General features: G+C 46.0%; 1 long non-coding RNA gene across 7 annotated transcripts in view; it reads right to left on the bottom strand.

Annotated features, from left to right (window-relative positions):
• LOC104911207 overlaps positions 1-16,022 on the bottom strand; it is a 32,464-nt gene extending 16,442 nt beyond the window's left edge. For 2 of the 7 annotated variants that reach the window (XR_004159955.1, XR_002115322.1), the window contains exons 1-3: positions 15,099-15,174; positions 893-1,124; positions 659-780 (exon numbers count right to left, since the gene is read on the bottom strand). This is a non-coding gene — a long non-coding RNA (uncharacterized LOC104911207). Of the gene's footprint in view, positions 1-658; positions 781-892; positions 1,125-5,186; positions 5,305-5,554; positions 5,655-7,889; positions 7,977-15,098; positions 15,175-15,653 lie in introns of those variants that run through there. The other 5 variants (XR_002115326.1, XR_002115324.2, XR_002115325.1 and 2 more) reach the window with 5 other exon arrangements.
• Positions 16,023-16,181: the final 159 nt, after the last annotated feature.

Here is a 16,181-nt window from a genome sequence, read left to right as displayed (position 1 = left end):
GGGCATAGAATCAGGAAGATTTTAGCCCCACTGTTGCAAATAATATTCTAAATATAGCCATTCTAAATACAGCTGAATGCTTTAAGTAAATAAGGCTCTTTTTCCAGCACAGATAGCTGAAAACACATTGGAGGTCCTCTGAAAGCAAGAGGTTTGTTGCACTACGCAGGAGACATCTCTTCCACTCTTCACATTAACACTGCTCTACAAAATCCTCATCCCAAGCTGGTGACAACGTGGTATTTCTCTTGCTCCTCCCACAGGGGCTGGCATTTTGTATGACTATGTCCTTGTTCATAAGCCATTTTCTTCCTCTCATTCTCCTCCAATCAGTGCAACAAAATCTGTTATTTTCTCACTTCCTCCATCTTTGTAGCCAAGATTCTGCCATGTCACCTGTTCCCTGCCTGACTCCCAGCAGCAGGGATAATTAGCTGGCAGTGAGAACTCCTCATCCTTGCCTAATACCCTGTCCTCACTTGAGAATGGCAGAAGCACACCTTTCCAACAACTGTATCTGTGGCTGCTCCTGCCTTTGACAGCTGCTCGTGGATATCAAACTGAAGTGCAGGACAGATATTTCTAAGCCCTTCCTGGCTGTCATTGTGCTCTAGGGAAATCTGGATTTGGCACAGTGCTTGGATGCTTCAACACTTACCTGGGCCAAAAGTGGAATCAGTCTGCAGATATCTCCCTCATCATCACAGGAGTTTTATGCAGCACAGCAAGTCTTGTATATTCTTATTACTACCACTGTCTAATTCACTGTCAGTTCTTTTCCTAGGACAAAAAAAAAAAAAAAAGGAGAGATGTTAAAGGGAAGAAAGATTCCAGGTGAGCAAACATAAGAAGTGAAGATACAGCATGCTCCTGATCCCTCTGACCTGCTTACCCTTTCCCTGTAGCTTCAATGATCACTGCATGCTTTTTAGGGAACAGCAGAGGCTACTTGATGCTGAAGGCTGCAATCCCTGGCTCCACAGATCTCTAATGCCTCCTCTCCCTGGTATTCACACAGGAAATGATATTTTCTCAGGTGACATGGAGCCTACCAAGAAACCCTACATCCCATTCTTTGAGTAAGTGTGCAGGTACTCAGTGTTGTTATCATTGGATATTCTTTTCTGCAACAGAAAAGCAGGAGAGAGAGAGAGGGAAATATTAGTCAGAGTTGCTTAATTGAGATCTAATAGCCAAGGTCAGTGCTAAGCCAAGAATAGATAGCAGAAGCCTCCCATGATATATTTTTGTGATGAGATGTTCATAGCACACAGACTGATCTATTATTGGTTTTCACTATGAAAAAATATAGCTATTGCCTAGAATATACTCAAATCTATTTTGCATTATTTCCTTGCTTTTTCATTTAAAAATGTTTCTAATGAGACCTCATGACTGTGTGAATTAGCAAGTCTCTGCTGAGTAGAGAAATTACTTCACCTTGCAGAATTGCAGCTATATGTTCTTCTGCCAGACCTCTGCGAGATGACAAAATCTGTTTATCTGAATCTAGCATGCTCTTCTGTGCTAGAAACAAAAACCCTTAAAGGGAAAAGGTGAACACTCAATTGGCATGTGCTACAACAGGCACATCTGTGAGGAAGAGCACTGAATCTTAGCCTCTAGCAATGTTCTGCACATCTGTAATGTTACCGTGCAACAGAAGGAATGTGATGGTCTACAGCACCTCTCTGGTATTCTGTGGCACTTCAACCTACAGACTGGCAGGACCACCTACTTGCATCTTTTACAGATTTGTATGCAAATGTTGGAAAGAACAAAGCATCAGTGCTTCTCTCCAGCCCAGTCATTTCCAGATATCTTAGGCTTCATGCATTTTTTTCCCCTTCACAGATCACAAAGCATCCTGCTCCTCAAATCTTTAACTGAGAACATAGGAGGGAGATGATCTGCATGGACTCACAGACACGTGAATACTAAACCTAGAGAGCTGATGAAAGAGTTAATTCCTCTGAAGATAAAAGGAATAAGGTCTCCGAGGAATGCCTCTTAGCACATCTATTCCCTGGAAGATGCTGCTCTACTGTCTTTGCCAGCACCTACAGCACAGGACATGGTCCGATCCAACTTGGTTAGAACAGAGAACACAGACTGTATAGGCATCACAGCAAACACGAATACCATAGGTGCAAGGAAGCATTGTCTTCTGGTGCACAGTTACTTTGTGTCTACCTTAGAGCCTTCTAATACCTATCACTGGAGAGCTCCAAGCTCCTATTGCTGCTATGGTTGAAGCCATTCACTGTGATGCTCCTAGAGCACCACCTCTCTTGCAGTATGGGTGCAAAGTCCTCCAACAGACAGCTCTCTGCACATACACACTATGTACCTAACAACTGCCAACTGGCTCACCTCACTGCTCCTGAGAACACTGTGTGGATGATGATGTATCATAGCAGTTCAAACCACAGTCCTTCCGTTTCTGTACTGCACCAGCAACTAGCGTGGAAGGTGCCCAAATAGTGGCCCTCTTTTACTACACGCCCATGTTCACCACTTCTTCAGTCCAGAGAGAGGGCAACACAATCCTCAAACATTCTTGTAAGACCAAGAGCGGGTCCAGGCCTTCCAGAACAACATGCAAAAATAATTGCCTGGGAGCCTGGCATCTGGCATGGAAAGGAGAGGAGAGTGTGGTCGCCATGGTAATGCTGTGCCTCATTTAACTGCAAAGCAACCTCTCCTGTCCTTTCATGCAGCCATTCCCGCACATCTGCCCTGTGCATAGCACAGGCAGCAGACTGCACATGTAACCAAACACAGCATTGCCCCTCTGCCCGTGGCCACTCCACACAGGGAGGGCACAGATATATTGTAACACCTCCACCATCCCTCATAAATGATGCACACAACACATACTTGCTGAGCAATACACATTCTCTCAGCTCTCTCCCACTCATGCACCCTCTGTCAAGGGAACCAAGACAGGCTTACAGTCAGCTCCTACAGCTATCGCCCCCCCCGCTGCGTAGGTATAAGATGCTTTATAAGCACAAAATCAATGCACAGTCTGCCAGCCACCAAAAGCCACAAGCTCTTTGTCTCCCTCAGCCTTGCCACAACACCTGACTATAGATCTCACGCAGATTATTCTTGGATGCATTTTGTTTCGGTTCCATGGCATGAGCACAGAATAAAGGCCCCAGGAAACTGATCTACAACAAGGCCATATGCCACTATGCGGTACAAAACCCAAGGGAAGCTGGTGCTTAGGTCACTTGGTGCTTCTGACTGGACCATGCTGCTCACACTTCTTGGCAGATAACCATAGGAAATCAACGTCAATCCTGTTTCTCCTCAACGTATCTTATGGGTACCAGAAGGAAAGTCCAACTCCCTGTTGATAACAGGAAAACAGAAGCACAGCAGCAAGTGGTTTCAGAGCATAGCAGGAACAAAGTAGGTAGGAGCTGTGAGCTGCATCTCTAAGCCCCCTGCCATGCAACAGTCAGGTTGCAACAGATATCAGGTAACAGTCAGCTGTCGTAACAACCACTCAAACTCAGCTTTCATTTACATCACCAGACAGCCTGGAGTCCTATCCAGAGATGCCACTGTAACAACATATTCCATGAGTTCTTCAAGAAGGTGCTGACGTAGCTAGAGCTTGGGCAGTGCCACTGTGGCAGGTACAGAGCAGTCCTCAGTGAGTTCAGGCAGCAAGTAGAAACTCCTCAAATACACATACGTGGCAGCTCCAGCTAACAGGGCCTGTTGGGCCCAGCAGGCACAAACTTGCTGGAGCCTGAAGTTTCTGTATCACACAGTACCACTGTGCTTTTGTGCTTTTCTGTGTTGTGCTGCAGAGAGTTTTAACCAGCACTTGGCAAATGACTGGCATCCAGCAAATGACGAGGTAGCTCATACTGTGCCAGCCACTAGGATCTGAGCAGTTGCAACCATGTTCCACTTGTCGCTACTTTGCTTGTGTGCTCTACATACGAGGCCTCTAAAATGCTCAGAAAACTGCCTCGGGTGACATCTCCTTAGACTGCAGGCAGGATGCCTGCCCATATTCTGTTCTTTGTAAACCTCTCAAGCTCCCCCTGCTTACTTCAGCTCACTCTTGAGAATGTGATCCAGCTAATGGAAGAGGGACCTGATGTACTTGTACAAACACACAGCTGAAGTAGATTTCCCTACCTGGCTGCTCAACACCTCTGGACAAGGTGGTTCCAGTTATCCCAGTACTGGTCAAGATTGCACAGCACATCCTCCCCTCTCTCCAAGAAGTGATAAGCACATAATTCCCACGCCCATGCATCTCCTTCCTCCGTCCACTCCCATCTTCACTACCGGTATGCCTGACTATACCTCACCTCTGAGGTATCTCTCTGAAAGCAGAGGCCCCACGTGCAGCCCCACACAGAGGTAGAACCCGGGAAGGGTCTGCACTACAAATCTGTAAAAGGCCTGCAGAGCCTCCCGCCAACCAAGCTGGGACCGCTCTGACACAGCGAAAGGCATCTAATGTCTGAGCGCACACTTCCCCCTTATGGCTATGTCTGATATAGCAACGGCTCAGACCTGCAGCACCTTCACCAGGCTCGTGATTTTCCCATGAATGTTGAATGTCTTACACTTGCCACACGCACATCTCTCCTTCTTCTGTAATAGAGGAATAAACATAGAGCCACTCTTACCAGCCCGTTTGGCTGATGCAGATCAACACACACAGTGAGCCAAGAAAGCAAGACAACTCCAAGCACTCAGTATGCGTCCTGCCTAAGGTGTCACACTGTCCCTCTGACGGAATCTCAACCATCTAACCCTGGTCCTGGGGCACACTTCCCCTGCTGGAACATGTTTTCTTTCCCGAGATTCAACACAGCTTTTACTTTGATTCTGAATTGAAAGTTTTTAAGTAGATAGTTACAATTAATGATTCTGTTCAATTTCTACCTCCCACTGCACTGCATGGCTAAAGTCTCTCTCTTCTTGTCTGAGTAATAATGTCTTTATCAAAAGGAGAATCAGCAGTCTTTATAAGTCTCCTGGTTTCTGGTGCCCCTCTTCTTCTCTGGTCTGAGCTTCAAGTAGCTGTTTCTCTCTGTTCTCCCATCACCCCAAATACCATATTTGTAATTCAAGAACAATTTGCTTCACAGGAAGCGTAGTTTCCTCTAACACCTACCCTATGACCACCTTCCCCTTCCCCCACTCACCTCTTTCTGTTCACTGCTCTGAAGGAAAACGAGTCAATTTTCTGGCTGATACTTTTCTGTTGGATCAGTGAATTGAACTGACCTGTCACAGACGGAGACTAAAGTACTGCATGCTTCACTCATAAGAGGAAGGCAGATATTTACTGATATAAATAGATATGGTAATTTGAACAATGAAGACAGCTAGATTCAAAATGGCTAGATACCCTTGACTATTTGCTACGCAGAGGGCGGGGGATGCAATAATGAATCTAACGTCCAATCTTAGTGAATCTAGTATAGCTTAAAAACAATAAATCACTTGCCATCAGAAAAATGCAAGAAAATCTACTGACCCCTACTGCTAAAGGAACCTATATCACACTTACCAAGGATCTGTCGGCAAGGCATCACCACATACTGGGTGAATTCTGCACAGGCATGAAATGACCTTGGGAGGTATCCCTATTCAAGGGGAATTCTTCCACTCTAGAAGTAGAAAGGTGGGTATATATAAAACAGCAATAACAACAAATCTTTAAGCCGTATCTTCTGTCAGGCTTTTCCTCCCTTCATCCAGATTTTTCTAAAGAGTAGAGGAAGGAGAACAAAAACCTGCAAATCTGTGTGGTACCTAAAATTCTCCTTCCTTCATTCCTTTTCCAAGCTAAGGATTGGTCGCTGCTCACATGCGAGCGTACCGTCCTTGCCACCTCTCTCTTCTTCTCTACAGGATGTTCTCTTCTCATGTATCATCTATGTAAAAGCATCAGGAAGGGATGAAATGAACACTATCAACAAAGACATGTTTTCAATGAAACACTGCAGCCCCATATGCCCTCCTACTCCAGTCAGAGGACAATATGCCAGTCCTGGCTCCTAGATTATAAACATGTAATGCCTGTTGCCACTAATTTCCTGGCTGATCAAGCTCTCCGCCAAACTGACAGACATAACTGGATACCACACTGTTTCTCACAGCCTTGGCTATCCACCCTCCTTTTGCTCTATGACCTTTATGGCAGCTCTTCAGTGCTAAATGCCTACATGAGGAGCTGCGATTTAATTCCCTTAAGGCATGTTCAAAGGTCAGTGACTCTTCACATTCCTCTACAGACTCGTAACAAGTGCTCAAGGCGGTCCCAGATGACAAGAATTATGTTATACCACAATAATCATGGTCAGAAACTGGGCGCTACAGGGACATGGAGTTGAAGCAAAGAGGCTGAGCCATGGGGCCAGGGACAGTGGCTGCAAAGGAGAAGGCTTCAGCAAAGGACAAACATCCTCTGATTCTCATACATGCTGCAAAAGTCAGGGGCTGGCACAGCATTTCACAAGAGGAACAAGCATAGCCACCCAAGCGACACTGCATGGAGCAGTCTCTTCCACTCCCCTATCAGTAGTGTCAGTGGTCTACAAGGGCTTTTAGTTCTGCTCTTCACATAAGACCAGGTGAATAAGGGGGAACCTGACCAGTTTCCTGCAGTACCAGCAATATTGTCAGAACAAGGAGAAACAGCTGCAGTTCTCCTTGAAGTCAGCCCTAACACCCTCTGCCAGGCTCAGTACTTCTACCCATTTCTCAAAGTGCTTGCAGCTACTGATAAAGAAAGGCCACATCTGTTCTGAACTTGTTTGCCAGGATATTAGTGGGAGGAGTGTTTGGTTTCTCTTCCATATAGCTAAATCTTAGGCCCAGACTATCAAAAGCATTTAAGTGCCTAAAAAGAAGTTAGGAATTAAACTATCGTGAGGCTCTGGGTCCTAATGAGGACGCAGTTATATTGGTATTGAATGTTTTTTGCTGATTTGGCTGACAGTGCTTGGAAAAGTTCTGCTAAAAAAAAAAGAAAAAAGAAAAAAAGAAAAAAGCACCCTATTCTGCTGACATAAGCTGCCTGCACATAAGGAGGGCTTCACTGGTACAACTCTGCTGCTACAGCGATATCACACACATTTACATGTAAATTAGGGCTTTGTTTATTATGCCGCACAGATGCAGCCTTTCTCTTCATCTTCCATGGAGAGGGTAATGGTCTCACTAAACTCATTCTATGGATGAGGAAAGCAAGCCACAAAAAAAAGAAAAATAAAAATTAACTTATTGGCTCAGTGCTGACAGAAAAAGCACAGAAGCTGGTCAGTGCCTACAGGAACAGGACTTTCTTCAGTGCTAGAGCTGGGGTGACAAGCGAGCATGCCATTGAAAAGGAGACCACGTTACATCAGGTATGCAGGATCAAATCCTGTGTTTGAGGTGGGAGAGCTAACAGTGAATGCTCTAGGGAACCCCAAAACTGACTGAGGCCTGTTTAGGTGCAGGAAACATTATCAGCAAGGAAACAAATCTGAAACCTAAGGACAGTTTCTACCACACTGCTTTACACTCACCAAACTGAACAGCCATGGGCACAAGTGACAATGAATGTCCATGGAAGATTATGAAAGCTGAGGCAGTACAGGTGACTAACAACACACCACAGGAACCACATACAAGACCAGAAGCTGCTGAGATTACCATGCTTCCAACCACTGTTTCAGTTATATACACACTTATTTTACCTCCATTCTGCCAGTAATCCTGCATCTTGACCACAGACTGTCAGACCACACTGCCATTAACAAAAGCTAACACAAGACAAGAATGATGATAAAATAATGAGTTTCACCTCAGCTGTTCATTCCCAAACCTGCCATTCCTGCTCTTTTAACACAACTCACTGTTTTTTGCTAGGATAGTTTTAACTCATATCTCCTCTTGTCAGTGCTGAATGCAAGAGTTCCAGGAATTACAGCCTTCATTGGCCCCATAGTGCTAGAGGGAGACCTGAGAGAGGACGCATCACCACGTAGTTCCACTGTGATGGCATAAGAAAAGATTCAGACTTAAGACTCCAGAAAAAAGCGGGTGTTGCCAAGGGCTGGACGAAACAGTGAAGGTGGGTGAATGTTACTGCTGGCCTTAAGTCAGCTGTAACCAACAGTTCAGCTCAGCTATGGAGAAACATTCTCCACTCTAAAATGCTACACAAGTCACTGATCAAACGAAAGGCACGCATCCAGAAGTCTGAACTGGGTAGATGAAAGAACTTTCTGAATACTATTTTGTACAGGAGTCTTGAAAATGGAGGATGAGAAGAAAAACAGATAAATCACGAAGAAGGTTTGAAACAAGGCTAAGATGACCTTGGCAGTCAGCCCCAATTGAAACCTGCAGAGAAACAAATCTTTGGTACAGTTACCTACTTCTTTCTTAACTGAAGGATTAAAGCTGTATGTAAAAGGAATAATAAATGTAGGTGGTTAAAGTCATTAATCCCCTCTAATAAACTGGATTCTCTCCCATGCCTAGTTTTGCTAGTCAACACCCTGATTCTACACACATCACCTACCCCATCCTACATCAGATTTATTATGGCTCATCAGACCCATATTCATACACACATTTCAGTACCTACACACTCTCAGGCCTCTTGCATCTCCAACCATAAATCTCCCATCCTGATATCCTTCCCATTTCAATGAAAGCCTGGCTATTTCTCCAGGCAAACATACAAATTCTGATCCAAACCAGCATGTAGAGATTAGTGAAAAGGTGAAACAAAAGCTGTGGTGACTCTAGAACTGTGGCGACTCTAGAACTGTGGCATTCCCCACAGAAAGCCTTAGGGAGAGAGATAGTCTTTCCAGAAGCAGAAACAGAACTCTCAGCTTAGCTAAATTTCAACCAGCTAACTACATTATTAAAAAAAAGTTGTACATATCTCCACTTGCCTGCCTCCAGCAGAAGGAAGCAATCCATTGTGAGCATTCAACATTTATGTCAGCTGAGGACAGAAGAATTGTCATTCATACACCAATCTCCCAAACAAGCATCATTCCCTCTTAAGGGCTACTCCAAGGCCTCTCCAGTTTTCCAAGAAATTTAGCTATTGTCTGTCTTGACAGATTCTCCCGGGACACTATTATTGCTCTGTGTTTTCTTAAACTGCTATTTAATTAGCTATGAGCTCCCCAAAGAGCTTTCCACACTTCTGCTGATTCTTCCCCTAAACTTCAGACACATGTTCTGCCATTCAGACTCGAGCTAAAATTCAGTGCCTCCCTGGAGTTATTTCCTTACACAGTCCCTGAAGGTTCAGTGCTAGATTACTGTAACTGTAAAAGAAAAACAAGAAATAAAACCAACACCCACCCCACAGCACTACAGAGGTCTGCCCAAACCGTAGCTTTTTCAATTACACCTTCAGCAGTGAGTTCACATTTAGTTCAGCTTGCACCCGGAAACTGAAGATGAAAGAGAGACACTTGGAGACTGTGGACTTGTTCCTTTCCAGAGCAACCTGCTACTAACTGCCTTGAATGCAAGCGCTGAAGCACTACTTATTCTGTCTGAATTGCAAATGTGAAAGCCAAAGATTTAGGCTCATTTCTGACTGTAGCCACCTTGAGATGTTTGATTCCCCACAGAGCTGACTTTATTCACATAACTAGTTTTGTCTCAGCTGTCAACTCTCTCCTTTGCCAAAAGAAATTATAGCCCACAGACATAAGTTCTGATAATCTCTAACTATTGTAGAAGGAAGGTCCAAGTTCTGTTTTGGACACCAAAACACAAATTTTTTCTGCTAGCTAAAAATGTCCCACTGGTTACCCAACTGCTCCTTCCTGAGTTTTTCTGCTGTCTCCAAACTTCACAGCTCTGCCTGTGATCCCCATACCTACAGATGATTAGCAACTGTATGCACTGACTCATGCCAGTGATGTAAGCTCTCTATCGATATGAGCTTGGAGTGCAGCAATCCCTGACTAACTTGTTACTTATGGTCTACTCTTCCATTTGACTCATTTTTCTTATTCAGTTTCTTGCTTCATACAGATGGCTCAGTAAGACTATTTGCTTTGCCAGCTCACAGGAAAAAAAAAAATCATAGAATCATTAAGGTTGGGAAAGGCAACTAAGATCATTTAATGCAACCATCAACCCATCACCATCATGCCCACTAAACCATGCCCCTAAGTGTCACATCTACACTTCCCTTGAAAACCTCCAGTGACAGTGATTCCACCACTCTTGGCAGCCTGTTTCAATACCTCAACACTCTTTCTGAGAATAAATTTTTTTTCTAATATTCAACTTCAACCTCCACTGGTGCAACTTAAGGCCATTAGCCCTCATCCTATCCCTGTTACCTGGGAGAAAAGGCCAGCCCCCACCTCGCCACACCCTCCTATCAGGGAGTTACAGAGAGGAATAAGGTCTCCCCTGAGCCTCCTCTTCTCCAGACTAAACAATCTCAATTCCTCCAGCCATTCCTCTTAAGGCCCCTGCTCTAGACCCCTCACCAGTTTTGTTGCCCTTCTCTGGACACACTCCAGGTCTTCAATGTTTTTCTTGTAGCAAGGGGCCCAAAACTGAAACAGTACTCAAGGTGTGACCTCACCAGTGCCACATACAGAGGGATGATCATCTCCCTAGTCCTGCTGACTGCACTATTTCTGATACAAACCAGGATGCCATCGGCCTTCTTGGCCACTTGGGCACACTTCTGACTCACGTTCAGCCAGTTGTCAACTAACACCCTCACATCCTTTTTCTCCATCCAGATTTCCAGCCACTCTGCCTCAAGCCTGTAGCAACACATGGGGTTGGTGTGACCGAAGTACCACTAGGTCTTGTTCAAACTCACAAATTGGATTCAGCCCATCAATCCAGCCTATCTATATCCCCCTGTAGGGCCTTCCTACTTTCAGGCAGATCAACTATACCTCCCAACTTGGTGTCATCCGCAGACTTAGTGAGGGTGCACTCAATCCCTTCATCCAGATTATCAACCAAGATATTAGACAGGGCCAGCCTCATTACTGACCCTCATGGAACACCACTCATGACCGTTTGCCAGTGGATTTAACTCCAGTCACCACCACTCTCTTGGAGAAGCTCTCCAGCCAGTTTTTACTCAGCTAAGAATATAGCAGTTTATAAGCCATATGCTGCCAGCTTGTCCAGGAGAACGCTGTGGGAGACAGAGCCAAAGGCTTTACTAAAGTCTATGTAGACTATATCTATAGCCTTTCCCTCATTCACTAGGGATATTGCCTGGTCGCATAAGGAGTACAGGTTGATCAAGCAGGACCTGCTTTTCATGTACTCATACAGGCCAGGCCTGATCCCCCTGGTTGTCCTGAACATGCCAAGTAATTGCACTCAAGACAATCAGCTCCAAGACCTCCCCCAGCACCAAGGTCAGGCTGACAGTTCCCCTGTAGTTCACAGATCCTTTTGACCCTCCTTATAGATGGGCACCACAGTAGCAAGTCTCCAGTTGTTTGAGACATCCACAGTTGACCAGAGCTGCTGATAAATGGTGGAAAATAGCTTAGCAATCACTTCCACTAGCTCCCTCAGTACCCTCAGGTGGATCCCACCTGATCCCATGGATTTGTGACAGTCTACATGGAGTAGCGAGTTGCTAACTGTTTCCTCCTGAATTGCAGAGGCATTATTCTCTTCCTCATCACCGTCTTCCAGCTCAGGGGGCTGAGTACTCTCACGATGGTAAACACTTCTTTCCTGCAGTCTCAGCAGGAGAGCTTGAGCTCTCTGCTCAAGCAGGCTGGTCTCCTATTGGGACCTAAAAGGAGATTCAGAACTTGAATTTGTTCTGAGTTTATTTAGATCATCTTCTGTGCAGACATGTAGTCCAGAGACACAAGCTGCAATCACCCATATACACAGGTACCTCATATGTCACACTGAGCCTGATCAAAGCTGCCCACAGGTATGACATCAGGAGCTCTGTGGGATGTGCTTGACGCTGCTTATGGCACCAGCTGTGCCCTGTGACACATCCCCATGCTGGGATCTGTCCTCATGGACATCCTGGTCTCTTCTGTCACTACAACCCCAGGGTAAGTGTGGCTTTCCCTCCCCCTACTCTGTACCAGAAGGGGAAAGGTGTTCTTCAAGCTCCATGTTAGCCTGGCTCATTGCTGTAGACAGGGCGGATCTGAGGCCCCAGGTGCAGAAAAGCACTACAACAGCTGCATGAGACTGCCAGGTCCTGCAGGAGTTTATCAGCAGGTCCCTTAATGTTTTTTCTTTCTTGTCATTCCTAAACTGAAACAAAACTGAAACCATTATATCGTACAAGTCTGTGCTAGCTGTATTTAAGGACAGATGAAGTAACCAGTCTGCAGGTACCCATGTGTGGAAGGAGTTTGTGCTCTCTAATTGAACAGGTAATATAACAGTGCGATCCAATGCCCAGCAGAGGAAGCAGCTTGTCCTCTCCAGAAACGAGGCATCAGCAAATGAAACTCCTGTGTACACAGGTGGGCAGGGGGCAGAGGGTGTTGCCTCAGACATTCCCTGCAGGTGCTGGCTGATGGGCCATCTGACCCATGGTACAAACCAGTCAGTACAATTCAATCATTTCTGTTCAGATGGAGAGGAGCCAGAAAGAAAATACCAACAGTCAACCATGGCAACAGGGGGAAAATCCTTCAAAAAAATGATATAGTATGAGGGTCCCTAGAACACCTCTCTCACTTGCTCACTCATTTCCTTGTTTTTTCATTCGTTATCTTCTTTACATTTCCTGAAGTAATTTCAGCTCTAGAAAAGCTCTCTGCTCCTTCTCCAGAAAAAGCTCAGCAACAAGAGCAGTCCATGTGCTTCACCAACAGCACTAACTGCACATGCAATGAAGCAAGTCCACTTGCTACAAACATCCAAACACTGAGCACAGGTGATTGCTATTTTGATATTATAACCTAGCTAGCACCACCAGCTTTGCAGTCCTGTCTTGTAAAACAAGAGAGGGGACATGGCCCATCCCATCCTAGCTGACAGCTTTGTCTCTGCTTACTGAAACCAGGTGAAGAAAGAATGTTTCTCAGACAGGTCTGTACGCGCTCCAGTGGCAGTCAAGATATGGGAGCAGCCAGAGCCCGGAAAGAATAGGAATATGGCCTCACACAGATCTAACCCTTCGTGGCCGCACGCCCAGCCTGGACTTGCAATCCTTGTGCCGGTATTTGTATCCTCATTATGAAAACCTCTCGTGTCCATAGGTGACTCAGAGATACGAAGCATGTTGGACATGTTGCTCCACCCATAAATAGACTGAAAGAAGCTGAAAGCTCTCTCAAGCCTTCCTCATGAAAGAAAAATGACTTCCACAAAAACTGATTAACTTTTGCTAAGGACCCTACATTCATATTTAGCTTGCAATGAGATTCGTGACAGAGGTCCCAGGATGCAACTACAACACAGGAGAAACAAAGAACAAAACCCACTATCAATAATAGAAAATTAGAAGAAGATGAGACTATTCACTCAACTTCATCCGGCTGTTAACTTCGCATTGTGCTGAGATGTACTCTGGTTGTTTCAAATTACATTCTAGTAAATATCACGGCCCTTCCCTCTCAATTACTCAGGAGAAATCAAAGGTCAAACTCTTCTACATTTTCAGTATGTACTTAGGCACTTTAGTTGCCCTCCTCCTACCAGCTGTTCGGCGTTGTGGTTTTCCTTTTGTGGGAGTTTGTTTTTGTCGGTGGTGCCAGTGAAATCTGGGAATAAAACTTGCCAACCCAAAAGACAGATTAGAAAGCCAACATTATTTCACTGCAGGACTGGGTGCATGGGCATACATTCCCGCTCAGCATGCATACCTGTGATCCAAAGCACAGACTTCATACATTTTAACATGGGAATGTTCATACAATTTCTTGAAGTGCCTGCCTATTCCTGGAATCGCTGTACATATCAGAATGTGATACTACACGTGTACTGTGTTAATTTAGGACTCGAGTAGGATGTCTTCAGTGACAGAAGGTTGCACTTTACATAAGCCAGGTCACACGTATCTTCAGAAACCTATTTACAAAAAATATGGCTGTTGACCAAGTTTTTAACTGGTACATTAATATCGTTACGGCACTTATTATGAACCCCAGCAGGGAAGTTTAACTCTTCCACAGAGTTGGTGAAGTGTTGAGTCTCTGCTTCTTAGTCTGCAGAAGTCCTCCTTATTATCTACAAATAAAAACTTTCCCAAGAGAACAACTCTGCTGCGGTGTTTGAATTACTTGCTTCATTTATTGTCAGCGAAGGCCCAAAATCTATTAAAAGCTATCAGAGGTGGGGTTTTTTTGTTTGTTTTGAGGGGAGCTACAACAGTAAACAAGATCTCCCAACCTGCAACTCAGCAACCACCTCTTGCTGCTTTCGCCATGCTAGCTCCTCAGTGGTGCCAGCCATAAACAGCTGTTTATGAGGTTTGATAGAGATAAGATAAGGGGGAATGGTCTTAAACTGAGATGGGGAGGTATAGGTTAGATACTAGGAGGAAGTTTTTCCCAACAGAGAGACTGATGCACTAGAACGGGTGCCCAAGGAGATTGTGGATGCCCCATCCCTGGAGGCATTCAAGGCCAGCTAAATGTAGCTCTGGGCAGCCTGGTCTGGTGCTTGGCAACCCTACACATAGCAGTGGGGTTGATACTAGATGATTATTGTGGTCCTTTTCAGCCTACACCATTCTACGATTCTATGGTACTGAGAATTAGCATAACTTGTATAAAACAAAGCACAGATACAGATGCTTTTTGATTTCCTCTGGTGTGATGTTTGCCAGCTCAAACAAGCAATATTAACCCTCAAAACTGGACAGAGTATTTAGTTTGCTTGGTCTTGGGACAAATGTATTTTTAAACCCCATCAGAAAACTCACAGTCAAATATACAAGTCTAAACACAGGCAGTTATCAGCCTACCAGAGCCAGGTACCACCCCAACAAGGCATTCAGGCAGAAAGAGTTTTAAATCCCTGTACAATCAACGAATACACAGACGTCATAGCATACCAAAGAGCTTGGCTACATAGTTTCTACACCAAAGCAGGAAAGATAGGAAGCTTACCCATACCCTGGGCTCACTTAGGAAACTCCAGCAGAGTGGATCTCCAGAAGAGATCCTTCCCCCACTGGCAGTCAGCTCTTAAATGGATCTACAAGAGGTGCAGCCAGGCTCCACCCCTTCCGGCAGCACAGGTGAATTGCCTTCACCTGTGCTCCCCTGGCTGACTCATTGCTTGCCTCAGGTGATTGAGGTTCAGGCCGTAATTCAGCAGTCCCTATACAGTCCTAATGTAAACGCTACTGACTTCAGCTGTGCCTGAAACTGGTCTGTAGGGTTTGTCTGTTGGGTCACCTGCTGTCCAGGCAAACAAGGGCCAGAACTGCTCCTCTCCCTAACAATCCCAGGACACCGCAGCCTCTTAAAATCGCTGCTTGGTGACTCTCACCCAGTAGCTTTCCCATCACCACGCTCACTGACGGCTTCCTTTGTCCCTCACGAAAGCCACTGTGACCCAGCCCGAGGTCTGCTCGCCAGGGGCAACCCCCATGTCCCAAGGGAACCCATTCCCTCATTATTTCTTTCACTTTGAATAACAAAAGCGGGCACGGGGCTTACCGGCCGTAGCCCTCCTCCTGCTCCAGCGATCAGAGCACTGTTGGGAACTGCAGGAGCACCAACTGCAGCAGATGCCCACACACCGTCGACCATTGGTCCGCCAGCCCGCCCAAGTGCCCCATTGGCTGCCGCCTCAGGCACCGCCCTGCTGCTCCCCCTGTCATTGGACACAACACCCAGTCCGTTCGCGCCCGCCCTCCGCCTCGTGTCGCCATTGGCTGCCTTATCCCCTTCTTTTCGTTCCCGGTTCTGTCTCTGACGGCTGATTGGGCAGCTCTCGTTCCCTGTCTCCGCCTCGCTCCGAACTTTGCGCTTCGCGACTGGGCCAGCCACTGCCTTCCCCTTGTTCCCCGCTCCCCATTGGGCCGCGCCCCAGGCCCCGCCCCCCCCCCCTGTGCTCCACAGCACGCCGCGTTCAGTCGCCGCTTGTCTCTTCCCTGAGCGTGACGTCTCTGCTGTCCATTGGAGGAAGCGGCGGCTCGCGCTTCCGGTGCGGCGCGGCGCGGCCGGGTGGAGGCAGCGAAGCGG

Source organism: Meleagris gallopavo, chromosome 5 (assembly GCF_000146605.3).
Source record: "Meleagris gallopavo isolate NT-WF06-2002-E0010 breed Aviagen turkey brand Nicholas breeding stock chromosome 5, Turkey_5.1, whole genome shotgun sequence".
Lineage (NCBI taxonomy): Eukaryota > Metazoa > Chordata > Aves > Galliformes > Phasianidae > Meleagris > Meleagris gallopavo.
Note: the sequence above shows the minus strand (reverse complement) of the source record. Positions and strands in the feature narration are given on the sequence as shown.